This window comes from Candoia aspera, chromosome 2 (assembly GCF_035149785.1).
Source record: "Candoia aspera isolate rCanAsp1 chromosome 2, rCanAsp1.hap2, whole genome shotgun sequence".
Lineage (NCBI taxonomy): Eukaryota > Metazoa > Chordata > Lepidosauria > Squamata > Boidae > Candoia > Candoia aspera.
Window position 1 is genome coordinate 142,678,474 of NC_086154.1, and position 17,601 is coordinate 142,696,074.

The window sequence follows — 17,601 nt, forward strand, 5'->3', positions numbered from 1 at the left end:
CCTGGTATCTCCAGGGAAGGCTTAGGAAAGATTCCTCTTTGGGATCCTTGAGAGATGCCCTTAAGAGATGGCTTTGCTCATCAAGCCATCACGCGTCGAACAAGCCACAATATGGTTTGTTTTATTTTGACTTAGTGTGTCCCAGAATGCTTTCTACATACACACATATGTATCTCCTGCATACAAGTGGAAATTCTAGGTGCATAGACTGTCTGCATCAACCCTATTATGCAATACTGTAGGCAGCCAACATGGAAGTTCTGCAGAGGAATCCATCAATATGTCAAGGATATTTGGGAGAAGTAGTTACAGTTCCTTCTCCTTGTGTTGATTGCCTGAGTGGACCCTAAAGATGTTAATATGAATTCCTAGTATCTTCCATCCATCAAGTTTGACCTGTAAAAAAAGGGCTAACTTTTACTTGAATTCGGGGGGGGGGGTTCCTCTAGATTTGGCACCTCCCAGTCATTACGAAGCATGGATGCTTTCTTGGGCAGCTTTTCACAAACATCTTCAAACACTAGATCATGACTTTCTGGTTTGGGCAAAGGGATATTGAACATATTGTACTGCCATTGACCTTATCATACTTCTGGCCTATGGCTGTAATAATCAAGAATTGACCTTTTCAGAAGCTGTAGACCTCACCATTGCATTTTTCCTTCTTCAGGTGCTCAAGTCCCTGGCAAGAGTCAAGAAAACTTAAGGCTTAATATTCCAAGGGTCAGTCATATTTCTTTACGGCTTCATGAGAATTAATTAAGAGCAGCCAGCAAAGTGCATCTCTGGTGGAAATATGTGGAAGGATGTGGAATGTCACAGCTGTCATTTTTCCAGAATGGAACAATGTGGAATAGATGGTGCCACTACTAGAAAGATTTGTAAATGGTGAACCATCATACCAAACACATGCCTTTAATGGATTTATGTCTAGATAGAGAGGTATACAGAAACTTAGGGTTCTGTCCTGGACCCAGTGCTCTTCAACACTGTTGTAAATGATTTATGAGGGATAGAAGGGAGGCTCAGCAAATTTGCAGGTAACACAAAGTTGGGGGGATTGCTAACATTAGACCCTTTCCAACAAAATGGTGTTCAACGGTGAGAAATGTAAGGTTCTGCACAGGCCTGCAGCTAGGGTCTGTGTCACCCGGGGCAAACATGGATTCCACGCCCCCTTTGGCACCCCCCCAGTGCTCATTTTGGCGCCTCCCCAGCGCGGCGCCCGGGGCACATACCCCGCTTGCCCCCCCCCCCCCCAGTTGCAGCCCTGGTTCTGCACTTAGGTAGGAATAACCAGATCCACAGATACAAGATAGGTGGTAATGGCTCAGTGCTAGTGCTTGTGAGAAGGATCTGGGTGTCCTGGTAGACCACGGATTAAGCATGAGCTAGCAGCTGCCAGAGGAATCTGGGGCTGCATCAACACAGGAATAATGTTGTGATCTTGGAAAGTGATAGTTCTGCTCTGTGCTGCACTGGTCAGGCTGAACCTGGAATCCTCTGTCCAGTTTTAGTTGCCATGTTACAAGAAGGATGCTAGGGAACTGGAAAGAGTGCAGAGAAGAGCAACAAGAGTGCAGGGAAGATGGTGAGGGCTTGAAAGCTAAATCATATTGAAGAACAGTTAAAAGAACTGGGTATGTTTAGCCTAAACAGAAGGCAAAGGAGAGACATGGTAACAGCCTTCCAATATTTCAGGGGCTATCACAGGAAAGAGGGTATGGATTTATTCTCTGCAGTGCCTGAGGATAGGACAAGAATCAGTGAGTGGAAGCTTTACAGAGACAGATCCAAACTTGAAATAAGGAGATACTTCCTGGCCATGAGAACTATTAAGCAGTGGAATAGCCTACTTCCTGGAGTTGTGGGTGCTCCATCACTGGCCATTTTCAAGCAAAGATTGGACAGCTGAGACTTCATCTGAGATGGTCTGAGGATTCCTGGGCAGGAACTGAACCCTAACATTCTTTGATAAGTTCAAGTAGACAGAAAGCACAGGATGTACACAGATATTGGGAGCTATTTGTTGGTAACGTCTTGAGCTATACTACTTTTCTCCCTTTTAGGAGCTCTTTTCTCTGGTAATTGGTGAGGATTATCTGTGGCACACAGTTAATATTGGCAGGTAACTAGTGAAGTTTTCCAGCCCTCTGGAAAACACAACAGCCAACCAGAACCATTGCCACCTGCCCCCCGCCCCAGGTCCTGTGTTCAAGCCACTGTTCAATCAAGTCAAAAACAGCAAGCAAATCTAGAGGTAAGAGATGACTGAGATATCGGAGGAATATCGTACATGGCTTACACTATAATCAATGGAGTCTGTCATTCAGGAAACTGAACTTTAATGTAGTTTCACATTCATTCTCTGTTTTAGGAATTGTTTAGAACTTAAGGTAGCCTTTAAAGGGTCTCAGAACATGCACCCCTTTATGAACTTTGGCCATTTCTTTGTCAGAATGGAATGGGTCTTGATTACACTTATGTCACAAAGCCAGGCATGAAAGAGCCTGGGGCTATTTCCTCACTAATGATTTATAGAGTTTTCCTGCGTCACCCATTCATTATGTGGCAATGCAAAGCCAGCCTTCATTACTGATATGCAGCGCAAAAGCTGGATGGTTTAAACTGAGTCTTGCCAGCTCACTGTCTATCAGTTAAAATTCCTACCAGCTTTAATCAGGTCTTGAATAGCATTCAGATCTATCTGATGCATGTCAATTGAAGTGAGCTGCCCTGTGTTCAACAGAATTTACTTCCAAAGAACTGTGAAAATCAGAAATGTAATGGTTATATTAATGCAACGGTTACAGGAAGTTGAAATTCCCCTTAGCCAGGGAGTTTGCTGGGTGACATTGTGCCTAGTTTCACTCTTTGCACTAAACTGTAATTTTGTTAACCATAGTTTATTGAATATAATACATAGTTTGTTGAATATAATACAAATGCAAGTATTCAGATATCATGCTAAGCCATAAACTATGGCCTACAAACTACAGTGACTCGCCCATACAGGTTGCACTAAACCTAAACCAAACAAACCACACTTTGACTGGGTACTAGTCATGATCTTTTAGCCTAACCTCTTTCCCAGGGGTGTTCTTCAGACTCATGGCCTGTATTCTACCTGGGTGGAAAATTGTGATATAAATGAAATATATCAAATCATAGGGTTGCCAGCTCAGGCCTTGTGGCTTTGAGGTCAGCCTTTCTCTCATTTGTCTTTTGGCTTCCACAATTTGAGTCTTGGGACTTTAGGAACCCATGGCTAGTTTCCCATAAGGATGGTTACTAGTAAGAGCACACTGAATTTCCATTACAGGCCATCTCCTCACTAATGATTTATGGTGCCTTAAAAGTGGCCTCCAACGATCCAGCTTTTGCGCTGCATATCAGTAATGAAGGCTGGCTTTGCATTGCCACAGAATGAATGGGTGATGCAGGAAAACTCTATAAATCATTAGTGTGAAAATAGCCCCGGGCTCTTTCTTCATGTCTGGCTTTGTGACATAAATGTTATCAAGACCCATTCCATTCTGACAAAGAAATGGTGATTAATTTGTGTACAGAAGTACTGATGCAAGCCATCCACAAAGCCTGGAATTGCAAAAATTAGATAGGAATCAGGGCAACTCAGCAATAATGTTAAATAAGTTACCTGTTCTGCCTCTTCCACTTCCCCCACTCCATCATTCTGCTGAAGACAGGCATTTGGAAGAAGGTTGTGATCTATTATCAGCAACAAATAATGTTGTTCTATAAAGCCACTGTTTGAACCACATTAAGTCTAGTAGTAAACATTATAAAGGTCTCCATGTTCATTGTTTTAAAAAAGAACAATGAGTGTTTAGGCCATAAGGTTGTTGTTTTTTTCATGTCGGAAGCACCTATCAAGGCGCTTCTGTATTGAAAGGATTTGCCGGTAACATCACTGTTGCCCGGGGGATGCCCAAGGGGGCTCCTTTCATGTCCCTGTTATTTTCCCACCCAAGTGGTACCTATTCATCTACTTGCATTTGCATGCTTTCAAACTGCTAGGTTAGCAGGAGCTGGGACAAGTTGACGGGAGCTCACTCCATCACGTGGCTCGTGCTCCCTGGTTTCGAACTGCCGAGCTGCTGACCTGACTCAGCTTCTTAACCACTGAGCCACCGCGGCCCCCTTGGCCATAAGGGTACAAATATAAACTTACACAGGCAATGCATAGTAGACACTTAGAAGGGAGCCTGCACAATTTTCAGGTCACTTGTCAGGGAATGGGGCTAACAAAAGCAAATTATAAATAGTATGCCGAATGATGAAATATTTACACAACAGCAGGAATGATGCACATTGTGGATTTTTTGTTGGTGGATAATTTGTAGAAGAAAATGCTATGACTGGGTTCTCAGATAACATTAGATCATTATGTGTTGAATGAGCCACAGTGACTGGGCTCGCACATCATGCTAAGGTAAAAACCATGATTTATAATCCATAATGGGTGGATCATAAGACAAAATGAAGTAGCCCATATTATAGCTTACATAATTGTGATATCAGCCTTTACAGTGGTGCTTAAAAGTTTGTGAATTCCTTTGAACATTCAATATTTCTGCATAAATATGACTTAAAACATGATCAGTTCTTCATACAAGTCCTAAAAATAGATAGAGAACCCAATTAAACAAATGAATCAAAACCATTATACTTGCTCATTGAATTATTGAGGAAAATGATCCAAAGCTACATATTTGGCAATTGAAGTACATGCATCTTAAAGCTGCTGAGGTTGAGAAACACCGTGTTAGAGTGAAATCAGAGGCTACAAGCCCAGTTCCCAAGGCAATTCCAGACATGAGAAATTATGTATATATCTACCTTATTCCAGTAATGAAACACCTTCAGTCATAGAAACTATATAATATGGGGTGGGTGGCACAGTGTTGTGCTGGTTCTCCTCCTTCCTCCGGGGTCAGTTCCAGTTGGTGTTGATAGGGGGGAGAGGTCCAGCCCATGTCCCCTACTTTGTGGGGTGCCTCAGGGCTCTGTTCTCTCCCTTCTCCTATTTAACATCTACATGAGGCCATTGGGGGAGGTGATCCGACGGTTTGGGGTGAGGTATCATCAATCTGCTGACAATACCCAGCTTTATGTCTCTACCCCTGGCCACCTGAGTGATGTCGTGGATGTCCTGACCCAGTGCCTGGAGGCTGTAAGGGCCTGGATGGCGTGCAACGGGCTTCAGCTCAACCCAAGCAAGACTGAGTGGCTTTGAGTTTGTGGGCCTTCCGGTGACAAGGTTTTTCCATCATTGGTCCTGGATGGGGCTGCACTGCCCCAGATGGACCCAGTGCGCAATCTGGGGGTCCTCGTAGACTCACGGCTCCTGCTGGAAGAGCAGGTGGCAGCTGTGGCTAGGAGGGCCTTTGCACACCTTCAGGTTGTGTGCCAGTTGCGCTCATTCTTGGACTGGGAGGCACTACTCACTGTTACTCATGCCTTCGTGACCTCCCATCTGGATTACTGCAATGCGCTCTACATGGGGCTGCCCTTGAAGAGCATTCGGAAGCTTCAGCTGGTGCAGAATGCAGCTGCCCGGGTAGTAAGTGGAGTTGGATATTCGATACATGTAACACCACTGCTAGGGGAGCTGCATTGGTTGCCAGTGTGCTTCTGGGTGCAATTCAAAGTGGTGGTTGTCACCTTTAAAGCCCTTCATGGCTTGGGAGCGGGTTACCTAAGGGACTGCCTTCTCCCAGTTGTCTCTACCTGTCCAATTTGATCTGGTAGATTGGGCATGCTACGGATCCCATCAGCCAAATGTTGATTGGTGGGGACTAGAAGGTGTGCCTTTTCAGCCGTAGTGCCTGCCCTCTGGAATATTCTCCCCTCAGAGATCAGGATGTCCCCCACCATGTTGGGCTTTCGTAAGGCTGCGAAGACCTGGTTATGTGCCCGGGCCTGGGACCCTGAGTGTGGTAATGGTCCCGTTTCTTGGTTGTATTAACATCTTACATTGTTTACTTGGCAGCCATGTATATTCATTTTGTATTGCAACCATTTTAATTGTAATTGTTTAATTGTTTTATGGTTTTTATCGTTGTAAGCCACCCAGAGTCATTTGCTGAGATGGGCGGCTATAGAAATTGAATCACTCTGATCCTTGGTTGTGTTTGTTCTCTTGACAACAGGAAACAACAGGGGTGTTCCATCCTGTGAAGAATCCTGTTCTCTTCTGCCAGTTCTCCAACCTTTATTTGCAAAGCAAAGCCAGCCAGCCTTCTGAGGCACATTCTGCAGGTCCTCATGGACAACCCAGCAAAGGGAGCTCCTGCTTGAATCATCTAGCCAAGTCATTTAGCCAGACAAATTGGATACAATCCAGATGCTTTTGTCTGAAGATTGCTTATGGCGCAAGAAACTGAGTTGCCTCACTCACTCTACGTTGCTCAATTTTACAAAAGAAATTGGCAGATGACATAAGCTCTGTGGTATTGCTTTTAGCTAAAATCCTTGTTCTAGACTGGAAATCTCAGGGGGATATTCATGCTGTAACTGTGATATCTTCGAAGTTGTCACATTTGTTGTGGCACAAAGCCAAAATTGGTTCAGATACAGAAATGCATTCCCATCCCTGTTACCATTTCACACAGAGTTGTAGTAAATAATGGAACCACCAGGGCAGGACCTGGGCCCCACTCAGCTGAATATACAAATCACTAGTAGCAGAATGGAGTATTGGTTCCAGTAATGGGATTCCCTGGGGCTGGGTACTGATGAAGCAGTGGAGAAGATGGTACTGGCCAGTTGAGTCTTTCCTTTGCAGTTAGTTCCTTCCATTCAAAATGTTGACTGGGTAATAAATACTTGCACAGTTGACCCCAGCCGTGAGGATGGATGATTCCCATACAGCTAACTGCTGTGTTGAATTAGGCTATGCAGAAGTAGCTCCCATACTTGAGCAGCTGTGCCATCAGCTGTTAATTTGATTTTATGCATAATTTTAACACATTAAAATACCATATCACACATATGGCGGAGCTTCTATCACACCTTCATGGTCATCATCTTGATTTTTTTAAACCACATTCTGTGGACCTCTCTAGAATCCATGCTTATTTTTACTGGCTACAATTGGCTTCTCTAGTTGGCATTGGCAAGTTATTATGTTTAGTTTTGCACACATGAGTACCTGCTTTATGCCTTTTTAGTGCTCAGAAACTGGAATATTGTCTACCAGTCAGGTTGCTTGCCCAAGGCTATACATTAATTTCGCATTTAGAATTTTTATTTTGTGCGATTTGATCTTGGCAGCGCTAAGGCAAAATACAGTGCTGTTTACTCAAAGGGATTCGAATTGTGAAGTTGAAAATAGGAAAGACTTAACTGCAGTAGCAACTTTTTATGTACATTTTGCAGTCCTGGTAAACTCTTTAATCTTGACAGGACTTAGTTTTGGATTGTTACTTTCCAGGTAAAATATGGGATTTGAGAGATTTCCTGCTAATCCATGCTTTGTGCCTAGGAGGTAAGTAGAGTGATTAGTTCTGCAAGAGGAATGGCAAATTGCACTTGCTGGGTTGTAAGCAGGAGAGTTGGCACATGTTGGATCTAAAGTTTTGCTGTTGCTTTCTGAAGAAATGTGGGGAGTGAAAGAATCAGCTAGAAGAATCCTGTTGCTTCAGAATATAGGAATGTAGAGGTTGAAGGGGAGTTTTTTCACTCGATCCTTAATCCTTGGAAACCTATCATGCTGTGCATGGGCTGATGCTTTGACAAGAGACAGATTTCCATATTTTGCCTTTCAAAGCTCAACGTGATTTCTTTTTCCCTCTCCATCTACCTGAGAACCATCAGGATTAAGGCCCAAAGGAATCTGCCGTGCAGAGCAAACAGGTCATGCAAACCTGAAAAGCATATCCCATCTTACCACCCACAATGCTTCTATCTTACTGCAGAAGTTCTCTTGTACTATATCCAATCATCACTGGCAGGATCTAGACAAAGTACCACCTTTCTCAGGATGTGACTGTGCATTAGAAGGGAAGAATCAGCTTTTCTATCTTAAGTTTCCCTTGCAGGACAAATGCAAGCAAAGAAATGTTCTTGCCTGTGAAAAAGTCCGGAGGTGTTTAAGCTTCCCTGACAAATCCTGCACAGACTCTCTCTTATCAATGCAGTTTTCTCAGTTGGACTACAATATGGGAACATATTGCAGCCGGGTATGGGCATGGAGGAAGGAGGATTTCCAGAGGACAATTTGTAGGTGTGGAAAGGACTCAAGGCTGCTCCCCTTTATTTAGTAGACATCCCTAGGAAGTGCCACTAACATACAACTGGCAGAATCCAGCTGTTTCCCAGTTTTAATTAACCTCTGCAGTACAAATGTTAAAAAAAACAGGTCTAGTGGTTTTTCAAAAGAGTGCTAAACCCATGTATATAAGGAGCCTGTGTAAGAACTGACAAATGTTAGAAAAGGCTAGCCAGGTGTTATGTGTGCAGCTGCCTCTGTGGAAGCCAAGGGTCTGATCTCTCCTGTAGCCCAAGCCAAAATGGCTATGGAGGGCAGTCCCTGCAAGAGGAGAGGAAGGAGCCTGCCTAAAGTGGCCAATAGGAGCTGGGCAGATCCCAGTGCCTGACTGCATCATTAACCACATCACAGTGAAGTGTGCTAGATCCCTCCCACAACAGAATTGGTGTCAGGAGAAGAGGGAAAGCACCATAGCTGAATAGGTAAAGATGATGTCAAGCTGTCTCAGTTGTGGGATGGGAATGAGACAAGGGCAACATCACGAGGACATTACAGAAAAACAGTTGCTGGGTGCCCTTGGGCCAGTCACTCTCTCTCAGCCCAACCCACCTCACAGGGTTGTGGTTGTTATGAGGAAAATGGGAGGAGGAAGGAGTATTAGGTATGTTTGCCGCCTTGAGTTATATATAAAATAGGCATAATGATAATGATGATAATAATAATAGAATTAACCCTCTATTTTTCTCTTTCTTTCTCTCTCTCATACAAAGAAATTTAAAAGATTTGGGGGAAAATATCAGCAACCCCACAATAAAGGGAAGCAGCAAAATCACATGGAACAGCACTTGCTGGATTGTACCACCCCAAAGTGCAAATAGGAAGCTTGTGGAGAAGCATTCAGAGGGGCAATATCTCCACTAGTCCAGGCCACATGATTTTGCTGCTCATTTAGTTTGGTTCTAAGTAGAGCGTAGGTGCTGTAGTGACTATTTAATACTGAGAAGACTGAGGTTCAGAACCTTATTCTTCATGCAGTTCACTGAGTAACCTGGTGGGAGTGATTCTCTGCTTAACCATAGACTGAGCCACTCTACCTAAAAAGGTAGATTTGCTAGGAAAGTCCTGTGTACCTAGAAGAGAAGCAGGATGCCAGACTATGGCCATTTCGTTTACATGTGGTACTGAATCCTCACATTAAAATTTGTCATCTACTGGTGCTGAAGAAAAGAACTAAGACTGGGTGCCTGAATTCTGGGAGAGAGAGGGATGGATAGACCATATTTTCTTACCATCCAATTGAAAAATGTCCTGCCTCTGAACCCATATTATTAACTTGCTACTTCTCATGCTGAAAACTGACTTTGATCCTTAGTTGAGTTTGGCTTGGAAGTCAAATAGACAAGCTTTGTGTACTCCTTTCTATGTTATCATTTGCATTTTGCAGATGCCAGGAACATGTGATAGCAGTGACTCTGTAAATTTCAATGCTTAAAATATTATATTTTCTTAGGATAATAGGAACTTACGAAGTTATAGTACTGCTCCATTTAACCCAGGATTACTTAAGAATGGTTTTCCACTGGGGGGCCCAACCTGGAATTCACATATAGGGTAGCACAATTTAGTACTTCACAAGGCCATGCACTTAAAAAGAGATCTGCAGCAAAAAGAGAACATCAAACAACACCCATCCCAATGGTTATAAACTTTTGATTTAAGCCACAGTACTAAGAGAAAACAGGCAGAAAACAGACCATGGCAGAAGTTAGCAAAGGTATGTTTAACAGCAAAATTACATTTTCACTATTGTCACTAGGGTCAACTAGTTTCAGTCAGCTGCCTCTGTGACCCTGTTCCCATAACACACTTAAGTAAGGTCAAAGTTGGGTTGTGAGAAGACTCAGCGTTTTTGGCCCAGTCAGCTAACCCATGAGGATTAAATTTAGCCCAATACAGATCCAATCATGCACAGGGTTAAGCTAACTTTATGCAGTAAATGTATTGGGAATCTCCTCAATTGACCTGTTTTGCATACTACTCCTTTATGAAAAAAAGCTGGAGAAAGTGGCTGAAAAAGCAAGTCTCTCCCTTACAAAACTCTCTGTCAAAAACTCCCCCCCCCCAGCTGATTGGCCACAGTGCCCAAGCCACACCTTCCATTGGCTGCTTGTCATGAAACCTTGCTAGTACTTAGGAGTTCTGAGCTAATTGGCAATTCTTGGCAAAAATGGGCAGTGCTCCACTAACTCTAAACCCAGTGATTTTTGTCTCAGCCTGATTTTGTACTACCAGAAATCTCTGGGTTGGTGGCTGACTGGGTAAATGTTTGTTGTAGGCATGTTGGTGTGTAGTGAGGGATCTGTTTAAGAAAATAAGGGAAGAGTAATTCACATTCACATTCTTGCCAAGTTGCACTCTTGCTCAGCCAGTAAGGTTGCCAGTTCTCTGGCATCCAAAAGCTTATTTCATTGACTGGCCTTTCATGGTTGGGCATTGTCATATTGTCCATTATTAAAAACATCAATTTGAAAAATGGCCCAGCAGTAAAATGGCAAAAGTAGAAATCTAAAGGTTCAGAAAATTAAAAAAAAAAAAAGGAAAAGGATTAGTTTTTCCTTTTCCAAGAGGAAATATGGGAAAAAATGGAAAACAAATTTATTTAGTTCATTTTTTTCTTCTCTCTGTCAAAGGCAGCAATTTGAGATTACTGGTAGTCTCAACGTTTAAACTTGGCCTGAAATCCAAGTGTGCCATCAAGCTGGTGTTGATTCTTACCAACCGCACTGATGGATTTTTTCCAGGACGATTGGTCCCCAATCTGGCCCTTCAGATCTTGCAATACTACACCTATCACTGTTGTAATAGTCCATCTACCTTGCTGCTAGTGCACTTTTTCTCTTTCCTTCCACCTTTCCCAGATAATGGATTGCTGAGAGGTGCTGGGTCTTTGTATAATGTGTCCAAAATATGCTAATTTGAGTGTGATCATGGGTACCTCGAGAGATCATTCTGGATTGATTTGTTCTATGATCCATTTGTTGGTTTTCTTGCCCATCTAGGGACTTCCCAGGAGTCTTCTCAAACAACAAAGTTCAAAAGTATTAATACTTTTTCCATCTTGCTTCTTCACAGTTCAACTTTTACTTCTATAGAGTGTCACTAAGAAAACCATTGCCTGCACAGTTCTGAATTGGTTTGGTTTAAATTCTGGCAAGAAGCGTCAATTCTTTATTCTTCGCAAATGCTGCCTAGGAGATTAAAACAAAACCATAACCTATTTTAAAATTCCTAGTTATTTGACATATTCCCTATGATACCTATTCTTTGCATCATGTAGATCATCTTTCCATAATCTGCATCCACCAACTGAGTCTGTAACTCCCACAATTCTCAGACAGCACTAACAGTGGCTATGCTAGTTAAGAATTTTGGAAGGTGCAGTTCTAGCACATCTGGAGGACTCCAAATTAAGGAAGGCTGACAGCTTATTCCACCATAGCAAAGCGAGTCTCTTTGTAGGAAGCAGACTCACCATAGTAGAACCCCAAAGTGATGTTTTGGCAGTACACCTGTGTCTGCAATGTGAATTGCACCCATTTTTCTAGAACCATATCCTGGACAAATACCTGAACTCAACTGCATCCTTCCTTCAGCCTCTGCAGGAATTCCATTGATTAACACAGCTCACTGGTAGAAACAGACAGGAAGTAGTTTGGTTCCACTTGTCTGTGGGATGTTTGGTGGAGACTGGAATGTAGATAAAATCTATTCCAGTCTTGTGTTTTAATTACAAGAACAGTCCTTGTTTGGACCTTCCTCAGGGCAACTTAAGATAACATCCCTCTAGGGACATACCTCCTATTAGCAGATATATGATTCACTGTTGCATTCTTGGGTTTTTAAAACCTTTTAAGGCTGCCACACTATATCCATTTCTCCATTGAACTCAAGGGATTTTTCTTCTTTTAATTAATTAATTAGATTTTTATCCCACCTTTCCTTCAAGAGTGCAAGATTGTGTACAGCCCATTGCTTTCTCTGCTCATATTTTTCCCCACAGCAACAAACCCTGTGAGTTAGATTGGGCTCCACACTCTTGCACTAGCAAGGAAATGCATTCACAATATGGGGCACTGTCATTTTAATTTCCAAAAAGGCTTGGAAAATACCTCAAAGATAAAAGTTTCCTTCAAGTTGGGCTTGACTTCTGGTGACTTTGTGGCCATAGCTATGTACTTTTCTTGATAGTGATGCAGAAGTACTTTTCTGGGCCTTTCTGACTACCAGAGCTATAATTATGAAATTCCTTGAAAGTCTCCATCAAGTCATAGCCGCCCAGACTGACTTTTTTTAGCTTGTGAGCCCAGATGCTGCCACTACTTAGCTAAATTATTTGAATGTGTTCTTCATTAGACTTGAAGCCTTCATCAAAAATTGGCCCAATATATCTTCACTTTTTTTTTAATCTGTTAAGTCGTATCCAATGGTTGTGGCACAGCATCCTGGAGATTCTCTATCGCTGAACAAACCAATAAATGGGCCTCTTCTCTCTCCTCCCAGATTTATTTGATCTACTGTTAGAGGCCCTATTTGCCTTTCTGCAGGCAGATGCTTTGGATGTAGCATGCCCCAGTTCTAGTTAGCATGATTAAGGGGCAGTACTGGGTGAAGATGACAGCAGCTACTCCAATGCATCAGTAGGAGAGTTTGCCCTTCAGTAAATGCCATGACATATTGGCCGACCTTTTGTTTTCTCCTGGATTTTGTCAACACAGGCATCAGCAGCAAGCTAAAGGAACATCAAAATGACGTGTGCATGGTGATGTCATGATATAAATCCCATCCTTACATATCCCACCCTTGTATCCTAACATCTGACACAAGTAAATTGCAGCTTTTGCATCCTGATGTCATGGAGCACTTTTCATCACTTGCCCCTTTGCCATAGGTATCTGCTGGTAGATATTATGATGCAAATCTGACAAGCGTCTGATGTGATGTCAAGATGCAAATCTGCTCTTTTGTTCTTGCATCCTAACATCAGATGCAAGTGTGTAAATTATGGACTTTGCAGTGTGAAGTCATAATGCATGTTTCACCGTTTGCTTGTCAATGACTTTTGCCAGATAATTGCCCCAAGTTCAAATAAGATCAAAGGAAAACCATTTCTCTCTTTCTCACCCTACCACGTGTAACTTTATGCAGCCATCACTTTTTTTGTTTTTATACTTAGCAGTTCTGGGTGGAGAAGACATTCCAATCCTTTGATCCTTTCAATTATTTTTTCTGCATCCCTTCCAACCCTAAGATCACCTGGTCTCAAAAATGTATGACTTAAACCCTTTGTACATTGGCCCTGAATTCAGCTGCCAGGAACGGGCCTTGTCAATATGTAGCTTTAATTAGGCTACAAAGAATTTATTCATGTACTTCCAAACGTTTGCTTTTCCCCTACGGCCATAAATACTAGAAACTCCTTACTTCTCCAGTTTTCCCGCTGCATTCTCTAGATACCGCAGCGTACCCAAAGGCATAGCAGAAGAATACGGGAAGGTAGTTTAGAGGTGAGACTTTTTTTTTCTCTGACCAAGAGCAATGACATCACCTGCCAAAGCTCCAGGATGGTTGATGAACTCTCCTGGTTCATATATGAAAATGATATAGTAAGGCTTCACATTTTATTATTGTTTGTGACATTTCAGGGGAGAAGTCTGAACGGATTAAAAATAAGGAGGAGCTACTGTAACAATTTCTTCCACGAATATCTAACACTCTGGAGGGTAACCATTTATTTATTTATTTAGCCCCCTCCCATCAGGGGACTCTGGGCGGTTTACAATGTAATAATCGATTAAAACAACAAACATACAATAAAAATACGATATATAAAGATAACATTACTCTTAATGTATTTTTTTATTCATTCATTCATACATACATACATACACATAGTAATTTGCTTTTCTATTTAAGTAATGTATTTCAGCTGGTGGGGTGGCTTCAGGTCATTTTATTAAGGTTTGGTGTGTAGGACAGGCTAAATCTATGCAGTGGCACCAGTAAGTTCACAGATACTTACTTTCTAAAAACCAGGCATGCAATTGCACACATGTCCCATAAACCTAATTATGAGGGCTTAATAGTAGTTTTGTTTTAGATGTCTGAGTTTTATGATGCAGTGTTGTTGGGAACTGGTTGTTTTACCAGTATCTCAGTTGATTATAAATAATAGAAAGTTATGTTTCTATTGAGCAACTTTCTGAATCAGAGGTCAGGTCCTGCAGTTGCATGCTGGGGATTGGAAAAAAAGAGTTTTGGTGATGAACTGTGAATGTATACTCTCCTGAGGAGCACAGTATGTTGGGAAAAGCAGTCTTATGTTCAGATTGTAAATAATGGATTTAAATAAGTTCTGCCTAAGCAGCTGCCTCTGGTGTCAGCCTGCTTGCGTGGACAATAGATTACTTTAATCAAGTGCCAGTTGTATGTAATCTTGTCAATAATATAGTTAACTGATAAACATGAGCTATACTAAAGAATACATAAACTACTGGTCCTTAATTATTGAACTGCTATACACTGAGCAAATCAGATAATCAAATATCTCACATTTCATTATCATTCAAAATGTATTTATTGTGCCATCTCACAGATACAGAAAAATACCATAATTGTGCCAGAAGAATGCTAATTAGAAGAGGGAAATCTTTAACAGCCTTTCCTGAGAAGAACATTGAATGGGCAGCTTGGATAGGTAGATGCCCGTGGGAATCCTTTATTGGCTTGTCTCTAGCCTAGAGTGGGGGTGGCATCAGCCAAGGGGTAAATCCTCCAAGATCCTTCCAGCTGCACCTCCTATCTTGGTTTCCAGTTATTTTGAGACAGGAAACATGTGAAAATGGCACTATTACCCTAAAAGAGCACACATGTAATGCCTCCCAGAAAAAAGTTCCATGAAAAAATGGAAACTCCCGATTTTCACCCATTTTGCATCACATGCCACTCACTGCAAATGTCATCCCTCAGATGGAATTTGCCCGTGCTTACCCTAGAGTCTAGCACAGCCTTTCTCAACTTTTTGTCCCTGGAGGAACCCTTGAAATGTTTTTCAGTTCTCAGGGAACCCCTGCACAGTCAGGCTCAAATATAGGCCAGAAGGTACAAAATTACTATATTCGTTTCATGTGTAGGCCTGTAGATACACATTAACAGTGTTCTTAAACTAAAAATAAAGAATGAAACTTGCTTCTTTAATGTGAAGCCTGAATTTCAAATAAGTTTTTAAATAAATTGTGATCTCCCAGGGAATCCCCAGTGACCTCTTGTGGAACCCTAGGGTGCCATGGAACCTTGTTAAGAAACCCTGGTCTAGCATTTCTGAAAACTCCAAACCTCTCAAAACTGATCTCTGGTTTTGGAGTTTTAAGCCTAAAGCATCTGCAAGACTGAAGGAAGCCATTTTGTTCCTCGAAACGCCTCAACCCCCCCCACCCCCAATTAAAAGATCCAAACGTTCCAGGGAGTTGGCATGTCACCAGCTACACCATCTGTGGCCCTTAAATGGAGAAAAAAAAAAAGATCTGATGAATCCAAACCAAATGACCTTGACCAGCCTGGCTCTAGGTAGTGAAGCTTCCAAGGTTCAGAATGACTCCAGAGAATTATTTAAAGGATAACCCTTACCAGCCAGGACCTTCAGACTTTAGAGCTCAAGTAGTGAGGCCCTTCCCACAAGTGAGAATCATCTGCACCCCAAAACTGTATTGAAAATAAAAATAAAACAGTATGCTCTGTTACTGGAGATTTTTTTTAATCAGAAGATTATCCTGCCTTTCCTTTAGGAAAAAAAAGAATATAAAATGTGAGGTTTAATCTATTACCAGTTTTGTGCTCTGAGCACCTTATTTCAAATGTCAATCCTATCCACCCTTCAAACAGGATAGAATTTACCTGTGCGTGTGTGTACAGGTGTGTGGGGGGTGAGCATTCTACTTATTTCTAATCTATATTTTTCACCCTTTAAGGGCTTGGGGAGAGAATAATGGTAATACCACTGCAGTGGACAGAACTAGAAAATGTTATCTTTTTTGTAGTTGGGTGGTACAGTTAAGAAAGGTGTGTTACTCCTACAGGAGATTTAATAATTATTTTACTGCTTATTTTGGTAAAGGGAGTGAAAAAATCATTTGCCCTAATATAGTGCTGCTGAATTTAATGAGTGCAGTCTTGGGGGACACTGGGACTGCAGAAACAAAGGTCATCCCTGTACACATCTAATGCGTCACAAATTGACTACTCTTGTTTTAAATGGTTTGGATTCCATCCTTCCTTTCTGTCAATCCATTTCTAATTTTGATCATATTCTTACATTACTGTATTTGTAACTTACCCTGAGAAGCTGTACTTAGAAGGCTGAACAGGAAAAAACTGAAAACTCCTTGCATCATTAGGATTAACTTTCAACTTAATCTCTCCACTCTGAACATTACAGAGTAGAAGTTGATATGACAAAATTCAGTAAAATCCAATGAAATGTAGTATGCATGGGAAAAGTGGAAAAAAAATAAAAGCAGAAGTACAAAATTGGATTCTAGTTGGGCAGCAGAGTCTCAAAGAACTAACAGGACTGGTGGTGTTGGTCTTCTTCCCCAACCACCAACAAACTGATACACAACAGATTAAACTCAATGAAGTTTTTCCATTGTTGTGGATAAAATGAAAAGTATAAACTCTGATTGGTACTGCAAATTACCCACATTTCCTTAGCCACCACTGAGCTTAGAAGGATTTACTCCCAAGTAAACATGGGAAGGATTAAACAGCTAATCCAAAGGGTCATGGGTTCTCATGCGATTTGCATCTCTTATCGCAAAACATACATAAGATTTTAATTATAGTAATAAACACTAATACAAACTAAACTCAGAGAAAAAAAGTAAAAAGAGAGAATAAAAAGTGCACAGAAAGAAAAAGTAAAAGAGCAAAAAGGAAAGAGTGAAATAAAGAAAAAGAAAAATATATAAAGTGGCTTCCAATCTTCATTACAACAAGTATAAACAAGTTTGGTAGCTCTTCACCCGCATAAGGTTACAAACAGATCTCTCTTCTTCCCATTTCCTTGTTTTCTGTGGGAGGTGAATCACAAGAATAACACTTGGTTTGGGAAGTGAAGCTTTTCTCAGTCTTGGGATAATAATTTGGAGACAAACTTACTCAAATTTACAGCATAGTCATTGAAATAAATGGGATAAATTAGTTACGGGATTAATTTATATCCCATTGATTTGAATGGGGATATTCTAAGTCCGAATCCAAGTTTAAAGGTTAAGCTGCAGTGGCCCGCCCCAAAGCACAAAGCTCCACTTCTG